Source organism: Echinops telfairi, unplaced genomic scaffold, assembly GCF_000313985.2.
Source record: "Echinops telfairi isolate 266 unplaced genomic scaffold, ASM31398v2 ScPeMD7_1;HRSCAF=3_0, whole genome shotgun sequence".
NCBI classification, from domain to species: Eukaryota; Metazoa; Chordata; class Mammalia; order Afrosoricida; family Tenrecidae; genus Echinops; species Echinops telfairi.
The window spans coordinates 92,549,119-92,559,616 of NW_022103896.1; positions in this window are offsets into that span (position 1 = coordinate 92,549,119).

Sequence of the window (10,498 nt, forward strand, 5' to 3'; positions counted from 1 at the left end):
CTTGGGCAGCATTGGGTTGGGATGTTTTCATGATGCACACTTTCTTTACGTAAAACTCTCTTATACATGAGTTGCTGTGGATTTGTTTCTCTAAAGTACCTAGACTAATACAATTAGATTACTAGCTGGTACTGTGGCCCTGGGTACAAAGAGATTTCTTGCACGAAACATCCAAAAAGTAACCATAAAGCTTGATAATTGGATGTCAAATAATTTAAAACTTTGGTTTTCCCCCAAATTAAGAAAATAATAGGCAAGAACATTTAGAATAATATTTATAAAGCATAGTATATCTGAAAATCAAATTAACTGTATGCATGGGAAGAGATGATGGAGAGGTTCAATATTATCAGAAAAAAATGAGACCAGGGGCTACCTGTGGAACTGATCATCAATTGCTCTTATGCAAACTCAGCTAAAGAAAATTAAAAACAAGTCCACAAGAGTCAAAAACACAACATTCAGTATATCTCACCTGAGTTTAGAAAAGATGCCAAGAATATATTTGATGATTTGAACACTAATATCTGGTAGGTTGTGGGATTACATAAACAACACTATACATGAAAGAAGCAAAAGGTAATTTAAAAGACAAGAAAGAAAGAAACACTAAAGTGGTTGTCAGAAGAGACTCCGAAACTTGCTCTCGAAGGTAGAGCAGCTAAAGCAAATGAAAGCAATGAAGTAGAGAAGCTGAGCATAACATTTCAGAGGGAAGCTCAAGGAGATAGTAAGTGTTCTAATGAAATGTGCACAGCCTGGGGAACAGGTCAGTGCATCTCAAGCTGAAAGAATTGAAAGAAAAGTCGAGGCTGGAGGTGTAATGTTGAAGGATTCGCTGAGTAATAGCCAACACTCATCTGTCAGTTTGGCAGTGGCTTGTGTGTTGCTGTGATGCTAGAAGCTATGGCATTGGTATTTCAAATACCAATGAACAGATTTTGAAGAAATAGACTGTCTACTTCTGAGGTATTAGCCACTGAAAACCTTATTAATAGCAATGACACAGTGGCGGAAACAATAGGCTTAAACATAACAATTGTGAGTATCATGCAGGCCCAGGAAGTGTTTAGTTCGTTTTTGTGATAGCAGGTTTATTTATTCTGCCAAATAGGCCAAAAGGAACATGTGGGCGGAGTTTAATGAGGTTGCAGCTTGATTGGAGGATGACCAAAATAAATAAAGACAGCCGGCACCCCATCTCTCTCTTGCTCCCTGGTGATAGGATCAGTGTGTTGTTGCTTTAGCTAGTCCTCTGCCTCAACCTGTGTGCTACACTACGGTGGGCTAAGCCAACCTGTGGATCTTGTCTCTAGACTAGAGCTTGAGGCTCCTTCGAGACAAGCTTTGGTGCTGCATACATTGCCAGAGCTTGAGGCTGGTAGGTCCTGTTGTTGTGCTTGAGTTCAAGGTCCTATCAGGGTCTGCTTCGGAAAGCTCCCAATCTACTTACTGTTGCTGACTCACCCTGCTGTCTGCTGCTTGTGGGCTGACTCTGTGTGCCTTACCTGAGGAAAGACTCTGCTGTCTTGACCTTAGATCCAGCAGCCCACTTAAGTTGAAGGACTTCCAGTATATTAACTGCTCCATGAAAGTGAGTTGAACAGAGCCCTCTGTACTATAGTGTATGGACTAATTATGGACAACTTAACTGTTATATTCCTTCTCGCAGTATAAACATATCCATATATATGTATATATGTATGTGTGTGTTATGTGTCCTAGTTTTGTTTCTCTAGGGAACCCTGCCTAACACGGTTTTGTTGTATATCAGGTAGCTAGGAGTCAGAATTCACTTCACAGTGCTTAACACCACAAAACAAAAACACTCAAACTCACTGCCATTGATTGATTCCTAATGATCTTATAAAACAGAGTAGAACTATTCCCATGTGTTTCAAAGACCATAATTCTTTATAGGAGTAAAAAATTTCTCCCATGTATCAGCTAGTATTTCTCTTGCTGGTAGTTTCGAACTGGTAACTTTGTAGTAGCAACCTAATAGGTATGCCACCAGGGCTCCTGTGCCTAACAACAACATGGGAAATTTATTGAACAATACAGGAAGCACCAAAAGAAAATAGAAGGAATGCATAGAGTCGCTATATCCCATCCCACCTCCCAAAAAAGAATTGCTCAACGTGCACCGTTTCAAGAGTTAGCATTTATCAAGAACCAATGGCATTGAAGGAAGAAGTCTAAGCTGCATGGAAGGCATTGACTGAAAACAGGGCTCCAGGAATTGATGGAATGCCAGTAGAAATGTTTCAACAATGATGATGCACTGAAAGCACTCACTCGTCTATGCCAATGATTAGTAGAGATTCATATCTGTGCCCGTTCCAAAGTAAAATGACCTAACAGTATGTTGAAATTATTGAGCACTATCATATACAAGTAAAAGTTTGCTGAAGATAATTTTTAAAGTCATTACAGCAGTACATTAACAGGGAGCGGCCAGAAATTCAAGCAGATTCAAGAGGGGACATGGCATGAGGGATAGCATTGCTGGCATCAGCTGGATCTTAGCTCAAAGCAGAGAATGATGTTTCCTTGTTTTTTTTTTTATTGGGTTTGCAAAACATTCGTCTGTGTGGATCATAACACTGTGATACTATTGTGACGATGGTAATTCTAGAACACGTCATTATAGTCATGTGGTTCGGTACATGGATCAACAGGCAAATGTTCAAGCAGAATAAGGGAATCTTGTGTGATTTAAGATCAGAAAACGTGTGCATTAGGGTTGTATCTTAGCACCATATTTTTTCATTCTGTATGCTGAGCAAATAATCAAGAAGCTGGACTACACAAAGTAGAATGTGGCAGCAGGATTAGAGGAAGCCTTTTTAAATACCTGCACTATAGAGAGGACACTGTCTTGCTTAGCTAAAAGTGAGTAGGATGTAGAGCCCTTGCTGATGAAAATCAAAGTATGGATTGCAGCAAGACTTAAAGACAATCCTCACAACTGGACCAATAGGCAATATCATGATAAACAGAGATACAATTGAAGTTGTCAAGGATTTGAAGTTTCTTGACCCCACAATTAGTGTTCATGAAAGCAGCAGTCCAAAATCAAAGAACGTATTGCATTGGACACATCAGCAGCCAAAACGTCTTTAAATGCTGAAGAGCAAGGAGGTCGCTTTCAGGACTAAGATGTCCCTGCCTTCACCCATGGTGGTTTCAATCACCTCATAGGCATGTGAAGGTTGGGCAATGAATAAGCAAGGAAGACTACAGAAGAATCGATGCATCTGAACGATCATGTTGGTAAAGAAAATACAAATGCTATTGACTCTCAGAACGATAATCAAATCTATCTTGGAAGAGGCACAGCTGGAATGTCCCTTAGAAGCGAAGATGGTTTGATTTCGTCTCGTGTACTTTGTACATGCAATTAGGAGAGACCGGTCCCTGGAAAGGGTTAACATGGCTGGTCAAGTGAGGGTCAGCCAGTCTTGGAAGACTCTCTAGGAAATGAATTGACACAGTATGTAGGCTGAGTTTAATAGAGAAACAAATCCAGTGATACTTACGTTCCCAGCGTGCCAACACCCTCATCCAATCCAATTCCCACGGGGTTTCCTTTTCTTCGCCCCCCCCCCCGCTTTTTTTTAATCAATCATTTTATTGGGGGCTCTTGCAGTTCTTATCACAATCCATACATCCATTGTGTCAAGCACATTTGTACCTATGTTGCCATCATCATTCTCAAAACATTTTATATGCAAGAAAGTTTTATATCAAGAAGTAATTATATATCGAAAACATCCCAGCCCAGTTCAGATCCAGTCCATAAGTCTGAAACTAGTCCTTAAGTCCCTCTTCAGACGAATGCAACCATATGCATTGATGCAGAATGCAGGAAGATTGCAGGCCGGTGGGTGCAAAGTTCGGTGGATCCAATGGCAGTGACCACATCACAAGGCTCTGGCGGGTCTCAGCGTGGTTTGCCAGCAGGAAGGTGAAGGTGAGGATGGGGTGGGGTGGGGAGAGGTTCCCAGGACCTCTTTATGAGAAGGCCATACCCACAAGGAGGCACCATGAGGCTGTGACCTGACTGACAGGTTGAATACCACCCCTACACTATTATATATCTTCAAGTTGACATGAAATTATGTAACTACCATACACAGCGTCTGAAATAATAGGCTAAATGTTTATGACTGCCAGATGTACATCATCAATGTGCAAAATATTTAGATAGTAGATTTTTTTTACTATTGCAGTAAATGCAAAATGTCAGATATAGAGATAGTAAATGAGAACTAGCTATACATGTTTTTCTTGTATTAATGCTCCCGTTAGGACGTCTAATATAATATCGAACACAAGTGGTGAGAGTGGACATCTTTGTCTTCTTCCTGATTTCAAAGGAGAAACTCTCAATCATGCTCCATTAAGTGCAATGTTGGCTGTTGACGTTTCATATAGTCCCTGAATCATATTGAGGAACTTCCCTTCTATTGCAATATTGTTGAGGGTTTTTGACTAGAAAGGGTGCTGTGTTTTGTAAGCTACTGTTTCTGCATTTCTGCAGATGACCATGTGGCTCTTTCCAAAAATATGTCTTCCGCTGGGCAAATCTGATACCTACGCCCTTTTAAGGTTTTGAAGAGCAAAGACGTTACCTTGAGGACTAAAGTCTCTTTTGTAGATGTTCAGGACCTAAGCCATGGTATTTTCTATTGTTTCATACACTAAAATTTGGACGATTAATACGAAAAAACAAAGAATTGATGTATTTGAATTATTGCCCTGGGTAACTGGAAGAATAAACGCATCTGTCTTGGAGGAAGAACACACCGAGTGCCCTGAGAAACAAAACTAGCAAGACTTCATCAGCAGGGACCAGGCCCCAGAAAAGGAAATTATGCTTCATAAAGTAGAGGGTAAGCAGAAAAAGAGGAAACCCCCGGAGGAGATGGATTGACTCCGTTGCTGCAGCAATGGGTTCAAACTTAGGAAAGCTTATGAGGTTGGCTAAGGACTAGGTAGTGTTTCATTCTGTTGCACACAGGGTTGCTATGAGTTGGAACTGACCAGGCAGCACCCAATAACAACATTAGTTTTATAAAGCTAAACAATCTCTACAATTCTGGAATAAATCCTACTCAGTCATGATGTATGATTCTTTTAATATACTTGAGCAATTGGATCCCAAGTACGTGGTTGACGATTTTGTCTCTATAGTCAGAAGGGAAATTGCCTCTTTTCTTGTGCTATCTTGGTCTAGTTTTGGCATTAGGGTTATGTTCGCTTCATATATAATTTAGGGAGTATGTTTTCCTTCTCTATCTTTCAGGAGGGTTTAAGCAGGATTAGTGACAATTCTCTAAATATGTTTCTGAATGTTTGATCGAATTCCCCGTGAAGTGATCTGATGCAGGGTTTTTTTAGGGTGGGAGTGATCAACAAGTCTGCTAAGACTTTCTATTTCCTCTTGAGTCAGTTTCTGTAGGATGGATGCTTCCAAGAATTTGTCCATTTCATCTATATCTAGTTTGTTGGCATTCTGTTGTGTATAATATTCCATCATAATTCTCTTTATTTGAATCAATTCAGTTATAATATCCCTTCTTTTGTTCCTTATTTTGGTTATTTGCAATATTTATCTTTTTCTTTCTATCAGATTAGCTAAATGCTTGTCAATTTTATTTATCTTTTTCCAAGAAACAACTTCTGATTTTCTTGATTCACTATCATTTTGCTGTTTTTGCTTTTATTGATTTCTACTTTTGTTTATTTCCCTTATTTTGGTAGTTTTAAGCTTAGTTTGATCTTCCCTTTCTAGTTCCTGGAATTGTCTAATTAGTTTGTTTTTCCTCCTCCTTCTCTTCCTCTTCTTCCTCCTCTTTTCTTCTCCCCCTCCTCTTCCTCCTTTCCCTCCTCCTCCTCTTCCTTCTTCTTCTTCTTTTCATGTAACATTTGTTGCTATAGTTTCTGAGTATTACCTTTCCTGAATCCTATACGTTTTAGTATGTTGTGCTCCCATTATCATTTGACTTTTAAAAACTTAGAAGTTCTCTTTTGAGTTCTTCCTTGATCCTTTCCAGTCAAGGAAAATATTTTGTGGAATTTAAATCTTTCTTAATTAATGGCTACTGATTTGTTACCTAACATGTGGTCTCTCCTACAAGATCATCACTGTGCACTGGAGTATAATGTATATTGTACTACTTCTTAATGAAATATCCCATAAGTCTGTTAAGTCTAGATGGCTTATAGTGTTATCCAGGTACTCTATTTCCTTGTTGACTTCTTTCTAAATGTCCTACTCAATATTTAAAGTGGTGTATTGAAGTTTTTGATTATTATTGTTGTACAGTTACGTGTTTCTTCAATTCTAATGTGTTTGCTTTAGATATTTAGGTGTTCAAATGTTTAGTGCTCTTGAACTGAATTGTGCCCTCCCCCCCAAAAAATATGTGTCAACTTTGCTTGACCATGATTCTCAGTGGTTTGGCATTTACATAACTGACATATGTTGACAGTTATGTAATAATGTAATCATCCCCAATGGTGTGATCCAGTGTGATCAGCCAGTCAGTTCACAACACTGATCCAATCTAAGGAGTGTGGCCTACATCACCTTTTATCTTACAAAAGATAAAAAGGAAAGATAAAGAAGGATGTACTACCACTAAGAAAAAAGCATTGGTCCGTGGTTCAAACCTATCCATCACTCTGCAGAAGAAAGATGAAGCTGTCTGCCCCTGTGAAGTCTACAGTCTCAGAGACCCAAAGGAGTAGTTCTATTCTGTTCTATAGGATAGTTATGAGCTGAAATACATTTGATAGCAGTGGATTTGGGCAAGCCTTCTTTGTCTTTGCCCTTTACTCAAAATTCACTGCCATAGAGTTGATTCCAACTTACAGTGACTTAATAGGATACAATAGAACTGCCTCTGCGGGTTCCTAAGGTTTTAAATTTTTATGAGACCGAGAAATTTCCTCTGTCTTCTGCAGAGTGACTGTTATATTAGAACTGCTGACCTTTCAGTTAGCAGCCCAAAGAGTAACCTTCTATGTCACCAGGACTCTTTACTATTGTCTGCCTTTGTGTTCTGTTGGTTAATTGTAGTAAGCCATTAAAATTCTCTTCTCTCCTTTCTTTTTGTACAGTTGAGTATTGAATGATACCAGTTTGAACTGCTTGGGACCACTTATACACAGATTTAAAAAACAGAACAAAATGCTAATCATCTCTGCATAAGAAGGTTATCTCTCCAATAAATTGTGTCACAGTAAAAAGTGATCTCTCATAGTTCTTGTGTCATGTTTTACCATGTTTAGTGCAACACTTTCTATTTTGCTCAGTGCATCTTCTGAGCATGGTTAGTTCAATACTGTAAACCTTGAATAACACATAAAACTCATATGAAATGCCACTAGTGATGCTGGAAGTGCTCCCAAGAAGCAAAGTTATGACATTACAAGAAAAATTGAATTGCTTGATATGTGCTATAGATTGAGGTCTGCAGCTGCAATTGCCAATCATGCCAAATTGAACAAATCATTGTGAAGGACCATTGTAAAAAAGAGAAAAGAAAATTGAAGCCATCACTATAGCTATGCTGGCAGGGCAGTAGAATTTTGCACTTTGTTCAATTATTTTTTAATCTTATATGGAAAATGCAGCTTTTATGTGACTACATAAAGTATATAATAATACAAAGTATGGGTTAAACAACTGTTTGCTATTGACAAGGTTTCCAGACATCAGTAGTCATTTTGGGAAAGTCAGAAGTTATATTCGGAATATCAACTGCCCTGAGGTCAGCCCCTAACCTCCTGAATATTCTTTAGGTATTTTCCTAGTGATTATTACAAACTTTCCACTTGTATTTATAACATCCTAGGATAAGTGAGCTACACATTGTGCAGGTCAGCATTTCAAAACCACCAGCTGTTCAAAGGGAGAGAGATAAGGCTTTCTGCTCCCATAAAGATATGCCGTTTTGGAAACACCTGGGGCAGTTGTACTCTCTCCTATAGGGTTGCAATGAGTTGGAATCAACTGAATAGCAGTGAGTTTGTTTTTGTTTTGTTTTGTTTTGTTTTTCGAGAAGGTAAGTTGGTCTTGATAGCACAATAATTAAAGCACTCAGCTGCTAACTGAAAGATTGAAAGTTTGAACTCATTAGCTGTTCTGTGAGAGGAAAAGAATGTAGCCTGCTTCTATAAAAATTACAGCCTTGAAAACTCTATGTAGCAGTTCTATTCTGTCCTCTAGGGTCACTATGAATCAAAATCTTGACAGAAATGGGCATGGGTAGGGTAAGTTGGTACCAATTCGACTTCAGTAATATACAAGAAATTGTACACCTTTACCATTCTTCCCTTCCCCTCATTGTGTTTTTATCAGTAAGTAGAACTTTATATTTCATGTTCCTTGTAACAGAATCTTATCCTTGCATCTTATATATTTATTGTTAAAAAGCATGAAAAACACAATTATTACAATTACCTTGGATGAATACTAGCCCTTACAATTCCATTTATTAGGAAAATTTATTTCTATGAATAGCTTTGAATTACTTAAAGTCTGGTGTATATGAATTCTCAGCTGCTGCTTGCCTGGGAATATTTAAAATTTCCCCTCATTCTTGAAGAATAGTTTTGTTGGGTATAATAGTCTTCACTGGCAGAATTTTGTTTTTCCTTTAGCACTTTAAATATATCACTCCATTGCTGTCCCTTCTTGATTTGTGCAGTCATGTTTACATTTTTAAGACCCGCACCCAGTAAGCCCTGTTCAAGGCAGGGCGTTGCCCTGTGGTTTTGCCCAATGCTTCCTCCCTGCTGTGTGGGGTCTATATCTGAACTGTCATTTCAAGGGAAGCCCAGACTGACATCTTTCTATTTCAAGAGGAGGAGGGGCTGGTGCTCTGAGAAGGATCTCTGCAATCTGTCTTGTTGGATGCAGAGTTCTAGTTGCCTTGTGTGGACTGCTTATATGAATCATGCTTGTATGTGGGTCATATAAGCAGATCCCACTTATATATGACCCACCTCTTGGCTCCACTGTAGGAATTCATATCAGTTCAGTAGCTGACAGTTACCTTGTAGGGAAGGGGCAATCATGCTCTGAAAAGACTCTCAAGGAGGTCTGCCTTGTTGCTATCAGAGGCCCAAATTCCCACCCCATCTGTGCTGTAATATGTTAGCTGTGGTTGTAATTACCCCTCAAGACACCTGAATCCTAGCACACTGCCACTTTAATCAGAAATACTCAATCCCCATAGTCAGGGGGAGCAGACAGACCTGAACTGATCCTCAGGGCAAAATGTCTTATTGGTAATAGAGGCCTAGGCTATAGGGTATACAAAAGGAGGTTCGTTTATTTATTTATTATTGACTGTGGGAGCAGACAGCACTGCATGTGGCCTTCTGTAGCAATTTGAAGTAGCTGAGGTGGTGTTGTCATGCCAGGATGTTCTGAACAGACCGCAGGGGTCTTATCTCTTTGTACAGGCAGGAGGTATGGTAAACAAGGAAGAAGACTTTTTTTGCTAGGACCACTTCCCCAATTAACAGCAGCTGGTGGCTATGAGGAAGTAGAGATTTATTATTAATTCATTGATTCTTTTTCCATCTGCAGTTCTTTGCTGCTATTCTCTGCTCCCAAATTCAAAATCCCTAAAAGCTGAGCACTGTTTTCTTGTATTTGTGGGGGAAAGTAAAAATGATGGTCTGTTGATTTCAGCATCTTCCCAGTATTGTTTTGGGAGCTAATGATAATGATAACAATAATAAACGTTTATTGGAGCTTAAAGTCTGAGCATCGGGTTTGCAGAAGTCTATGGATAACAGTGAAAGCCCAAAATCCATTTGCAGAGTACCTATGTGGATTAAATCTCCACTGAATTCCTTCTGACTAATTTTTAAAATTTATTTTATTGGGAGCTCTTACAGATACCATAACATTCCATAGTTCAATTGCATTAAGCAGTGCTATAAAGTTGCTGCCATAATCAGTTTCAAAACATTTTCTTTCTTCTTGAATTCCTTGATATCAGCTCCCTTTTATCTCCTCCCTCCCCCACCACACCCCTCCAGGTACCGTCTTCTTTTTTTTCCCCCTAGAACAGTGTGGGTTAGGTGTTTGTTTGTTTGTTTGCCATCTCTTACACAATGCAGTACATCCATTCACATGCAATTCTGTTGTTCATCCCCATCGAGTGAGGTTACTCAGTCATCAGTGCTATCAGTTCCCCATTACTCCTCTCCCCTTCCCTCAGGGAACCCCTACTTCTATTACTGTTTCTGAAGTGTTATCTATCTCAACTTTCTTGTATCAAAGATCTTAAATATACAAATGAACATATGCAAATATAACATGATTAATAAAGTAAGACAAAGAAAAACCATAATAGTAAGGGAGAGGAAATATTAAAGAACAAGAGAATATATTTTTTTTTAAACATTTTATTAGGGGCTCATACAACTGTTATCCCAATCCATACACACATCAATTGTGTAAAGCGTA